General features: G+C 33.1%; 1 protein-coding gene across 1 annotated transcript in view; it reads left to right on the top strand.

The window, feature by feature from the left end:
* The first annotated feature begins 10,664 nt into the window (after window positions 1-10,664).
* LOC139487774 (28 kDa heat- and acid-stable phosphoprotein-like) overlaps window positions 10,665-12,140 on the top strand; it is a 327,843-nt gene continuing 326,367 nt past the window's right edge. Inside the window, exon 1 of the mRNA XM_071272851.1 lies at window positions 10,665-10,668. The gene's annotated coding sequence lies outside the window, so the exon portion shown is untranslated. The remainder of the gene's footprint in view (window positions 10,669-12,140) is intronic.

Genomic DNA, 12,140 nt, shown 5'->3' with positions numbered 1-12,140 from the left:
CCGTGTTAATCTTGAATCAATCTTGTATTACGATACTACTTTAAATTAATACAATAAAAAGTCTATATGTCTAGATGAAAATACACACCCTATAAAGATTTAACGCAAATGTTGTTTTTTTTTTGCTTAGAAAATATATAATGTTCATATGAAGGCAGCCTTGCATGAATCAATATACGTGATCGAACACCGGTAATATAACGTTAAAATTCCGTAAATGTACAGAGTTGATGTAATATAGAAATCTTTTATTAAACTATTTTGTCCTTGTTACGGAAAATCGTGTAAGGTATAATTTTACACGCCGTTTAAACGTAAACAAAACTACATTGTGTGATATAGCAAAAAGTTTCAATAGAATTTAATCAGTCAATTTGATACAAAAATAACAACGACGGAAAACGATCTCCTACTTCTAAGATCAATACCGTGGACTAAAATATCCCACTTCTAGATGTATAATTTACAATAAAAACGATAAAATGACAACTAACGTGAAATTACCAAAGTACGAATACATTGCATACAATTGATTAATAGCTACATATTATTTTACTTATATTATCACATGGATTGAATACCAGCTTGTATAATTAATAAATACAGAACCTTACTTCAATTGTAACGTAATATAATTCACTCAATTATTTTTAATTGGTTTTGTTTTTGAATAGAGCTCTTACAATTATCAATAACTAGATTATCTATGAAGTCAAGCCGAAATTTCGTAAAGAAACCAGAGGAGATCGTTACTCTTTCTCTCGGAGCAATAACAAGTGAGAAAGAGAGTTCCTTTTGACTTAGTTCTGTAGATTGAATAAGCAATGCATAAACGTTAAGGATATGTCAAAAAGAATTATTGTCATATTCCAATAACACATTTAAACTGAGATCTATACAGCCTTATACATCAATAATTTATCGATATAATTACTACATACGAGTATTTTATTTTGATGAAACACCATGTGTCTATTTACGATATTTTAACTAAGTTACAATTTTACGCTTCATTATGTGACGGATCCCGCTTTTTGGGTGACATAGATGGTCCATTTGATCGCCAAAAAAAATCAAAAATATCATTTGTTTTATGATATATATATATCTTCAGTAAACTATTGTTAAAAAAATAATAAAAAGATCTGTATCTATAATTATTTAATTATTGGGAGGTACCCCCTTTAAAAAATCCTGGATCGACCCCTGTGCCTTAGTATTTACAAAAAGAAATGTTTATTTTATTAATCTATGGTTTGTAGAAGGTCACAGTTGTCTTGTCAATTTGTAATCCTTTTCCGTGATCCGTTTATTAACATTTCCCGCTATTATTATTCGCCATAATTGACGTAATATTACAAGTCTTACTATCTGTCTCGAATGTTGTATACTTTTATTATCTATTTTAGTTGAATTTCACGCATATCTTAGTTTGTTTGACAAAGTACTTAAACATTTTAAATTAACGTTCATAAATCTATGTGTTCTATATGTTTTTAAAATTTACAGTATTTAAATAAAACTTATACGTCAATCGTCCGTTGAACATAAAAGCCATTCACCCCTAACGACTGTACGAAAGGCAAAATGACACGAAATTATGTTTTCTGTAATGTAATATTTTATTGTATGTGAATAATATTTGTAAATGAATAACTTAAGACGAAAACGTACAAAAAAATACGTAATCTACAGGTATTTTTTACTTTTGCACAATTTATATCTATTTCATTATCATGAAGACTATTTTAATCATTTTTTGTATGATAAAAAAAAACTACAAAAAGTGTGTTGTCTAATTTCAATTTCTTGTTGCTGTTGTTTTTTTATTTTTTTTTATTTACAGATTCTCTTTAATCATTACATTGATTTTCCGTTTTGTAATCTTTCTTTTTACACAAGTAGGGATTAGTGTCAAAACATATATCCTTTCAAATACCTGCATACACTTTCAGGCGTGTAATTATATTTCTTGAAAAATACGAAGGAAAAAAGTGGAAGGTGAGGTAATTGTCATTGAGACAGCAACCAAACGACACACACATACACAAGACAACATGATAATTGTTCAAGAGGTTATTTAAGCATTAAACACAAGAAATATCCCACAAAGACAAACATATATGGCCTTCTTCGCAGTACTTTATTGAATTGGTGACGAAGAGAAACAGACTACACATATATAAAAAAATAAAACAACAAGCAAGCAATATAGTTAGACTTGATATATCCCAAAAGAATGTTAAGTAATGTTCAGTGAAGTATACGTCTATGAGACAGCAACCACACAACACATACAAACACATCCTCGTGCATTTCTAAAGATACATTAATTGTCGAAATGCGCACCTGGTGCAATGCAATTGGTACTGTTAATATAATTACAGCATACTTGTAATATTTTCGTGAATATTACAGTTCATAGTATTTTTCCAGTGCACGAACGTAAAGAAACGTACAACCAATCAATCCAACTATTGCACATATACAGTTCCGTTCAAGGAAAAAACTGAGATGAGAATAAGCCACGCGTTTACATACGCGGGATTTATAGACTACATTTGTTTTTATTCTACATTGGCTAGAGGTAAAGGGGGAGGGTTGAGATCTCAAAAAACATGTTTAACCCCGCCGCAATTTTTGCGCCTGTCCCAAGTCAGGAGACTTTGGCCTTTGTTAGTCTTGTATGATTTTTAATTTTAGTTTCTTGTGAATAATTCGGAGTTTAGTATGCCGTCCATTATCACTGAACTAGTATCATAATTGTTTAGGGGCCAGCTGAAGGGCTTCTCCAGGTGCGGGAGTTTCTTGCTGCATTGGAGACCCATCGGTGGCCTTCGGCTGTTGTCTGTTCTTTTGTCGGGTTGTTGACACATTCCCCATTTCCATTCTCAATTTTACCTTATCGCCGTTAGGCTTGGTTGTGCGGACGGGTGGTCAGTTAGACGTACGGACGGACAATGACATACGTCTACGGGAGTATGAAATCTCCTTCATTTTCAGATAAATACTAAATACCTTTATCAAATTTTATTATTTGGATAAACAAAAAATGGAAATATCCGACATGCACTTTGGCAAACTATATATTAAGATTCTGCGGTAATCAAGTCCCAACTATTAGGTGTAAGAGGAACAGGTGTTATATGATGCATACTTTGATACGTAAATTTTAACACAAAACTGAAAAATCATTAAGTTAAAAAAAATGTGCATAATTCCAGCGTTTTCTTAAGTTTGAGTTTTATATAAAAACAGCTTAGAATCTACGACAGGTAACAAACATAAGATGTCAACCCTCTTGAAATTTTTTAAAATGATTTATTTTGTCATGCCAAACCCATTTGAACATACAAACACGTACACATCAAGATAAAATATTTTTCAAATTGTTCACATGCGCTGATATAAACAATTGCAATTGTTTGAGCAAAAGTATTAACGATACACACAATGGATCACCACGTAAAAAATGTGTATATTGCGCATTATATGTTATTATATTATTAGAAATTTCTTTTACATTATTGCATACTAACGGTCTAGACGAATTAATACCATTAACTGATCATATCATGAAATTGTGACGCATTTCTCCAACACAGCTTGCGCTCCCTTATTTTTCTTAGTTCAATTAAAAACCCTATTCCAGAAATAGTACAGGCATATGTCGACGTTCTCTCGTTAATTGGCAGGATGTTAATCTCTCATTTATTGTTTTGTATGTTAACGGTTAGTGCCCTAAGAATGTAATTCATAACATAAAAATCTATTTGTTTTCGTCAGCAAAATATTTCATAATTTTATATATCCATTCTACCCTTTCTAAAGTTATAGGATCAGTTGGTCATTCGAACCGTTTACATCGATACAGAGTGTCGGGGAAATCTAGAGCTATATTAATCAAACAGCTTCATTGGGACTCATAGGTTATCACCTTTTTTTTTGTTTTGTGAGTTTTACATTGAAGGTCCATAACGATCCATGTAAGTTCTCTCTCTCTGTATATGTACTTATTTTGTACATGTATATATTGGAAATAAAAAAATGATGCTTTGGTGACTTAAATGGGCATCAGCTACGACTTTGACAAACAATAATGATTTGATTTTGTTTCAAACGTTGATAAAAGCGGAATATCGAAATAATAGTTCACTATAAGTAGTCAAAAATACGTCCCAGGTGAGGTTCCTATCTTTCACCAATTTATAAATTATAAATACCTAATCGGAGAAAACTTCCAGCAAATGACCTTACCGTGTAAATTCGAATAGACAATCAATTATTGAAGCATTAAATGCTATTCAACAAAAGCCGCGCTGGTTTCATAGGTTAAAATGGAAAAATGATAGTCATTCGAAGAAAATTTAAGAGGTTCAGACTTATTTACCTGATAGTTGATTCTAAAGAACAACATAGCTGCAGAGAAAAAAACCAATATGATCATTCGATACTTAGAATTAGGCCAGCTCCATATTTTGACTTACATCTAGAAATTGACGGTTAGAGTCAGATAGGCACTAAAATCTACAACAAACATTTCTGTTTTCACATTGTGAGCTTTACGTATTTATGAAGCAACATTCCAGATGCACCTTTTTATGATATATGGAAAACAAAAATATGCTTCCACAACAGATTTAACATTGTTTGACTGTTATTTAGACGACTTTTATATATAATATGCAAATCTAAATTGAAACAACGTTCAAACCTATGATTGCTTTAGATAAAAATCGCAATTTTTATACGTGTGCAGGCACAAAAAATTGGTAGAAGGGTCTTGATACAGCACAAACAACGTTTTCCAAAAGACCAAAAAAGTGAAAAAGTATATTTTTACAAAACGCACTTGACCAGCAGGTCGAACAACGGATGTTTTATTCAAAACCTGAAGACTGCCATTGGCGATAAATAGAAAACGGATTGCCAGATGCGTCAAAATAAATCTTTAAAATTAATTAAATACCAAACAGAAAACAATTAACTTGCGGAAAAGATGGTATACCGCCAAAAAAGGTGCAAAAATGAGTACACCATATCCGGAATTCGACAATAAATGTCTCTTCAATGACGTTAGGAATCGAAACGGTATTTGGAAGGCCATATGATTTACCTCAGTTTAGGATAGACTCTTTGAAGAGTCGAAATAGGATGAGCAAATCATATAAACCCGGAGGCAAATATATTACAAGCCCAAACATTAAGTCTAAATTGAAAACAACGTCTAAACCTATGATTGTGTTGGATTAAAACCGCAATTTCTATACGTGTGCATTCAAAACAAATTACTTGTTGAGTGATATAAATGCAGCACAAACAACATTTTCGAAAAGACCAACAAAAAAGTGACTAGTAAATTTTAGCAAAACGCATTTTACCAGCAGGTCGAAAAATCTTGCTTACTGCCATTGGCGATTGCCAAATAAACGGGTCACAACATGTAACAAAAATGGATCTTAATAATTAATTTAACACAAAAAACCCAAGAAACTTGCAGAAAAGACGGTATACTGTAAATAAAAGGTGCAAAAATTAGAACACCATATCCAGATTTTGACAATTAATGTCTCTTCAGTGATGTTAGGAATCGAAACTGAAATTGGAAGGCCATATTATTTACCTCAATTTATGATAGACCCTTGAATTTTGAACAGTCGAAATCGGATGAACGGATCATATAAACCGGGTAGCATGGGAAGAAGAAAAACAATTTGCTTCCGCAAATTTACAGATCTAACATTTTTGGGCTGTTATTTAGACGAATGATATTTATATTATACAAATTTACAGATCTAACATTGTTGGGTTGATGTTCAGACGAGTTGTATACACATAATGTACACAGCTATGTATCACCATCATTGCTGGTGATCCGATGGATAAATCTGTTGTAGAGTTGTCACTGACTCAGACGTTCTTATAAGTATAATTATTTTCTGTGACTGTATCTTGCATTAATTTGTAGGATCCTTTATTATAGATAATTGAGCTGATCTGTAACAATAACATCTCCATGCCTTATATATCATGTACTGAAGTACGACGCTAGATTAAAACTGATGAGGAAAGGTAACACATGGCCACCGAAAGCTTTATTTTTGTGAAGCCCAGGTGGTCGTGTGGTCTATCGGGACGACTACAGTGTAGGTGATTTGGAGTCACGATATCTCAGTAGCATGGGTTCGAATCCCGGCGAGGGAAGAACAAAAAATTTGCGAAAGCAAATGTACAGATCTACCATTGTTGGGTTGATGTTTAGACGAGTTGTATATATATATTTATATATAAAAATCACTTGATATGATATCCCATGGATTGCGAATCATACAAGGATTTTCTTTATACATACCACCATTTTTACAGAGAAGCTAATGAATCAAGGGTTCACGATGGTAAATTTGAAATCATCTCGTCGACAATTATAGTGAGTGATTATAAAATCTAGAGACGACAGTTGTGGAACAACAATATGGATTTCATCGTTTAAATGGATAACTGTACCACATGCATGCAAGAATGAAACGTTCACATATCATATTGATTAAGAAATAACAAAATTACGTAACTATGATAAATCTTAATTGTGATAAACATCACAATACCTATAAAACATCTGTGGTTATTTGTTTTCCAATTTCAAGTTTTTATAGCTTATATATAAGTGATGAACAGGTTTTGAAAAGAAAAATCAGCTATGATACAAAAATCTCCTGGACAAGAATAATATTCACGGACTGCAATTTTACAAAAAAGAAAAACCGTAACGAAACGAAAACTAGATATGTTACTCATCATTATACACATATGAACGAAAACATTAGCTTAAACTGTACAAGTAATACCAGCGAATTGTTGAATATTAGAGGGACGGAAGTTGAATGGCTGGGGTACAAATATTTCGTCACTTAAAAATTTGTTGTTAGGTCCGACGAAAAATTGCAGCTTTGCAGTGCTACAATGTTACAATACAGTTTTGAACATACTTCTTATTTCGAGTATATTAACTTCGTACTTTTTTAATGAGATAGGCTTGACTGAGCTATTGTCATCTTAAATATTTTAATTTGTTGTTTGAAACCCATTGAGAAATGTTAACTTGAGAATGCTTATTAAACAATATTGCAGCTCACTCTCTATATTTCAAAGGTCCATAATTCCCGTAAATTATCAATCGGCACATATTTTAGAAGTTGCCTGTCATTATTGCTGATATGAATCTGTCATTTTTGGTCATAATTAGTCGAGAAACGGAGAAGTGATAATTTTTACAAGATAGTGTGTCACGTGAATTAAATCGCATAGACGAAAACTATCAATCAACACCAAATTTCAACTCGGCTGAGAAATTGCCGATATTAATCTTCACCGATTTTCGACCTCGACTGAGATGTTACTAATATAAATATATAATATTTCGTCGGAATTTTTATATAAATGCAGACAAGAGAGTGCATCGAAGACAGCGTACGAAAAAAAAACCCACTCCAAATTGCCAAAAACTCTACCAAAAGCTTCGAAACCTTTTTTTGTTGCCAATATACGCCCTCCGTTAAATATTAAAGAAAAATTGATCGAGAATTAAAGGTATGATAGTGCTTTACAACGTACAAGGCGGACGACACTCAGATAGACGACCATCACCTCGCCGACCAATAAGTAGTTTAAAACAATCTGCAGCAAAAACAGGTATCACCACATATGCCAATTTTGAGACAGTATTAATCGATTGAACTACCAGCATTATATTAAAATCAATCTATCACTACGACGAAGACATATATACTTTTATAATTCATTTTTGTTACTGTAAGGAAACATAAACATGTGCAGAACATAAAGGTAGAGGTTATATTATTGTTCTGGTGTAATACAAACCTAATTTGGCCCAGAATTTTTATTTAGTATATCATTTTTTGCCAATGAAGTTGAAAAATTAAAGGTAAAGTTCTATATTCTTTTATTAATAGAGAACTTATGCCTTATAAATCGCACCGTACAAACACGTACATCTATAAAGGCAACATCAGTTTACAGATGTTCAAATCTTATTTATTCATTAAGAAGACAACAACAAACAAAAACATAGGGAATCATATGAACTTTTAAAGGTACGATACAGGATGCAAAATGATCAGCTTCTCCTGTTATATTCAAATCTGAATCATAATGTTCAAATGGGCAATAGGACACAGCCGTTAAAATAGTAGATTAGAAGATAAGTTTGGTATTGGAAGATCTAAAACTGCGAAAACATGTCACTAGTGAGCAGAGATTCAGACACACAAGCGTCTACTGCTATGCATTCATAATGACCATCACCTGTCATTTAAATCCATACTCAGTCAATATATCATAATCAAAGATAGGACACACTCTTTATACTGATAAGAGTAGACGCATATTCTTTTATATAAAGTCTGGAAAATATGTCGTTAGGGAGTTAAAAGACAGACATATCATATCAGTCAATTCGTGAGGGTGATCGTAAAACGTTCGAGATTTCAGTTTTGTTGTAATAGTTTTTGTGTAAAGATAAGGTTTGTGTTTGTGTCCTTACAAACAACGGTATATTGCTGGGTCTTCCAAGTGCTTCACGAAACATATTTCTAAACTATTTTAAACATCTATTATATCAGAAATCAAAACCGGGCTTCAAAGTTATGGTGAAACTGCCTATTCTAGAGGTGGCGTGAATCAGATGTGGATACTAAAAAATTCCAAAGATGTTTTAGAGTACATACAATCTAACTCTCTTTCATCTTGCAATAGTATTAAAACTTTTGACTTTTCTACACTTTACACATTCCAAACTAAAAGACAAATTGAAAGAGTTGGTATTGCTTTGTTTCATAAAAAAGAATGGCCAACGTAGTTACAAGCATCTTGTCTTAGGGAAGGATACATCCTACTTTGTAAAGGATCACTCTGCTTCAAACAAAAAATTCTCTGAAACTGACATTATCAAGATGCTTGATTTTTTGATTGACAACATATATGTTACATTATAAGGACGTGTTTTTTTATCAGATTGTCGGCATTCCGATGGGAACCAATTTTGCCCTCTTATTGCCGACTTATTATGAGGCTGACTTTATACAAGAACTTCTTAGGAAGAAAGATAAGAAGTAAGCAATATCCTTTAACTCTACTTTCCGCTATACAGATGATGATCTTTCACTAAATAATTAAAAATTTGGTGACTATGTTGAACGCATCTATCCCATCGAACTAGAGATAAAGGATACAACAGATACAGTTAAGTCGGCCTCATATCTTGACTTACATGAAGAAATTAACAATGAGGATCGGTTGAAAACCAAACTTAACGACAAAAGAGATGATTTCAGCTTTGCAATTGTGAACTTTCCATTTCTGAGTAGCAACATTCCAACAGCACCTGCATACGGGGTATATATCTCCCAATTGATACGATATTCCCGTGCTTTTCCTATCATGATTTTCTTGATAGAGGGTTGCTGCTCACAAGGAAGCTATTAAACCAAGAGATCCAAATGGTGAAGTTGAAATCATCCCTTCATAAATGTTACGGACGCCATCATGAGTTGGTTGACCTTTATGGAATAACCGTTCCTTACGTCGGTCGTAGCTACAATCCCCTTACCTTTCACGAATGAGATCTACTGGATTAGACTATTTATCGGATTGTTATAACATGAGCAACACATCGGTGCCACATGTTGAGCAGGATCTGCTTTCCCTTCCGGAGCACATGAGATCATCCCTAGTTTTTGGTGGGGTTCTTGTTGCTTATTCTTTAGTTTCTATGTTGTGTCATGTGTATTATTGTTTGTCTGTTTGTCTTTTTCATTTTTAGCCATGGCGTTGTCAGTTTATTTTCGATTGATGAGTTTGACTGTCCCTCTGGTATCTTTCGTCCCTCTTTTACACCCTACTAATGAAGTCCGCATACTAGTAGTTTGAATTTGCGAGCGTAACTTCTAAATTGAAAGATGTAGACGCTGTATGATGGGACAGAGGATATGTTACTGGTAATGAATGGGCAGTTGAATATTGAAAGGTTAAAATGTAAACGTTTGTCATAGATTCCAGTTTGAAGTCGTCCATCTGTGTCAATATGATCAGTAGCCATTTTCACAAAAAAAAATTTAAGTGTAAAATTAATCTTACGACAAAAAATATTTAGTTGAATTGTAAAAAATATTTTAGATTTTTTGTGAAAAGGGCTACTGGATAAGAAGTATAACGTCTAGTTTTGGTAGCAATCTTGAACGCAAATTCACAGGATATATGAGATGCAGATGTGGTTCATTGAGTGACAAGTCATCATCAGTATATCTAAATGTAAAATTAAAACACTTTGAAATGTGTGTTTTATTGTCTTTTAGGAAATTTTGTATAAATCTATTGTATATTATTAAAAAAGTAAATAAAGGCAACAGTAGTATACCGCTGTTCAAAACTCATAAATCCATGGACAAAAAACAAAATCGGGATAACAAACTAAAACCGAGGGAAACGCATTAAATATAAGAGGAGAACAACGACATAACACTAAAATGTAACACACATAGACAAAATCCCACGAGAATAACAAATATAACATATATATATAACATCAAAACCAAATACATGAATTTGGGATAGACAAGTACCGTGACACGTCTTATCGCAATGTGAATTTACACTCAAAAATAAGAGAAAACAAACGACACAACGTTATAATGTAATACACACAGAAACGAACTATAATATAACAATGACCATATTCCTGACTTGGTACAGGGCATTTTTAAAGGAAAAAATGGTGGGTTGAACCTGGTTTTGTGGCATGCCAAACCTCGCACTTTTATGGCCATGTGAAATATAACATCAAAATGACAAAACAGGACTACAATATAAATAAATTGGAGAACACAATTGACAAAGAATCACACGAACAACAGCCAACAAAAGGCAACAAGTTCAAAATTTTAATACGCCAGAAGTGTATTTTGTCCACACAAGACCTATGTGTGACGCACAGATACAAAAGTTTGAAAGCCTAAACGAGTACAAAGTTGAACAGCATCGAGGACCAAAAGATCAAAAAGGTTGTGCCAAAAACGTCAAGGGTTTTCTGTTAAGTTACCAGAAAATCCCTATAATTTAGAGTAATTTATACTTTTGCAAACAGTAAATTTAATAAAATGAATATACAAAAGATGTACATGATAAAGCTGAAGTATTAACTAATTACAGGAAACAACTGAAATACATTTACATAACCAGACATTTGAAACACAAAAGTAGACACATCCGAATACGTTTAAACCTCTACGCCAAGTGACGTCCTAAGTCAGTCAGCAGAGGTGCAAGATATGTCCCCATTAGAATACCAACCGAATGTTTAACATGAATCCAACAACATAAACAAATATCTTGTTAATAAAAATTCCTAGCATTTTGGTGATATCATCCTTATAGTGTATTAGTTTTAATTCTATGTCAAAATCTTGAGGTACATTTTTAGCTCACCTGGCCCGAAGGGCCAAGTGAGCTTTTCCCATCACTTTGCGTCCGGCGTCGTCGTCCGTCGTCGTTAACTTTTACAAAAATCTTCTCCTCTGAAACTACTGGGCCAAATTAAACCAAACTTGGCCACAACCATCATTGGGGTATCTAGTTAAAGAAATGTGTCCGATGAACCGGCCAACCAACCAAGATGGCCGCCATGGCTAAAAATAGAACATAGGGGTAAAATGCAGTTTTTGGCTTATAACTCAAAAACCAAAGCATTTAGAGCAAATCTGACAGGGATAAAATTGTTTATCAGGTCAAGATCTATCTGTCCTGAAATTTTCAGATGAATCGGGCAACCCCTTGTTGGGTTGCTGCCCCTGAATTGATAATTTTAAGGAAATTTTGCTGTTTTTTGTTATTATCTTGAATATTATTATAGAAAGAGATAAACTGTAAACAGCAATAATGTTCAGCAAAGTAAGATTTACAAATAAGTCAACATGACCAAAATGGTCAGTTGACCCCTTTAGGAGTTATTGACCTTTATAGTCAATTTTTAACAATTTTTCGTAAATCTTAGTAATCTTTTACAAAAATCTTCTCCTCTGAAACTACTGGGCCAAACTTAACCAAACTTGGCCACAATCATCATTTTG

The sequence above is a fragment of the Mytilus edulis genome, chromosome 9 (assembly GCF_963676685.1).
Source record: "Mytilus edulis chromosome 9, xbMytEdul2.2, whole genome shotgun sequence".
In the NCBI taxonomy this organism is placed as follows: domain Eukaryota; kingdom Metazoa; phylum Mollusca; class Bivalvia; order Mytilida; family Mytilidae; genus Mytilus; species Mytilus edulis.
Note: the sequence above shows the minus strand (reverse complement) of the source record. Positions and strands in the feature narration are given on the sequence as shown.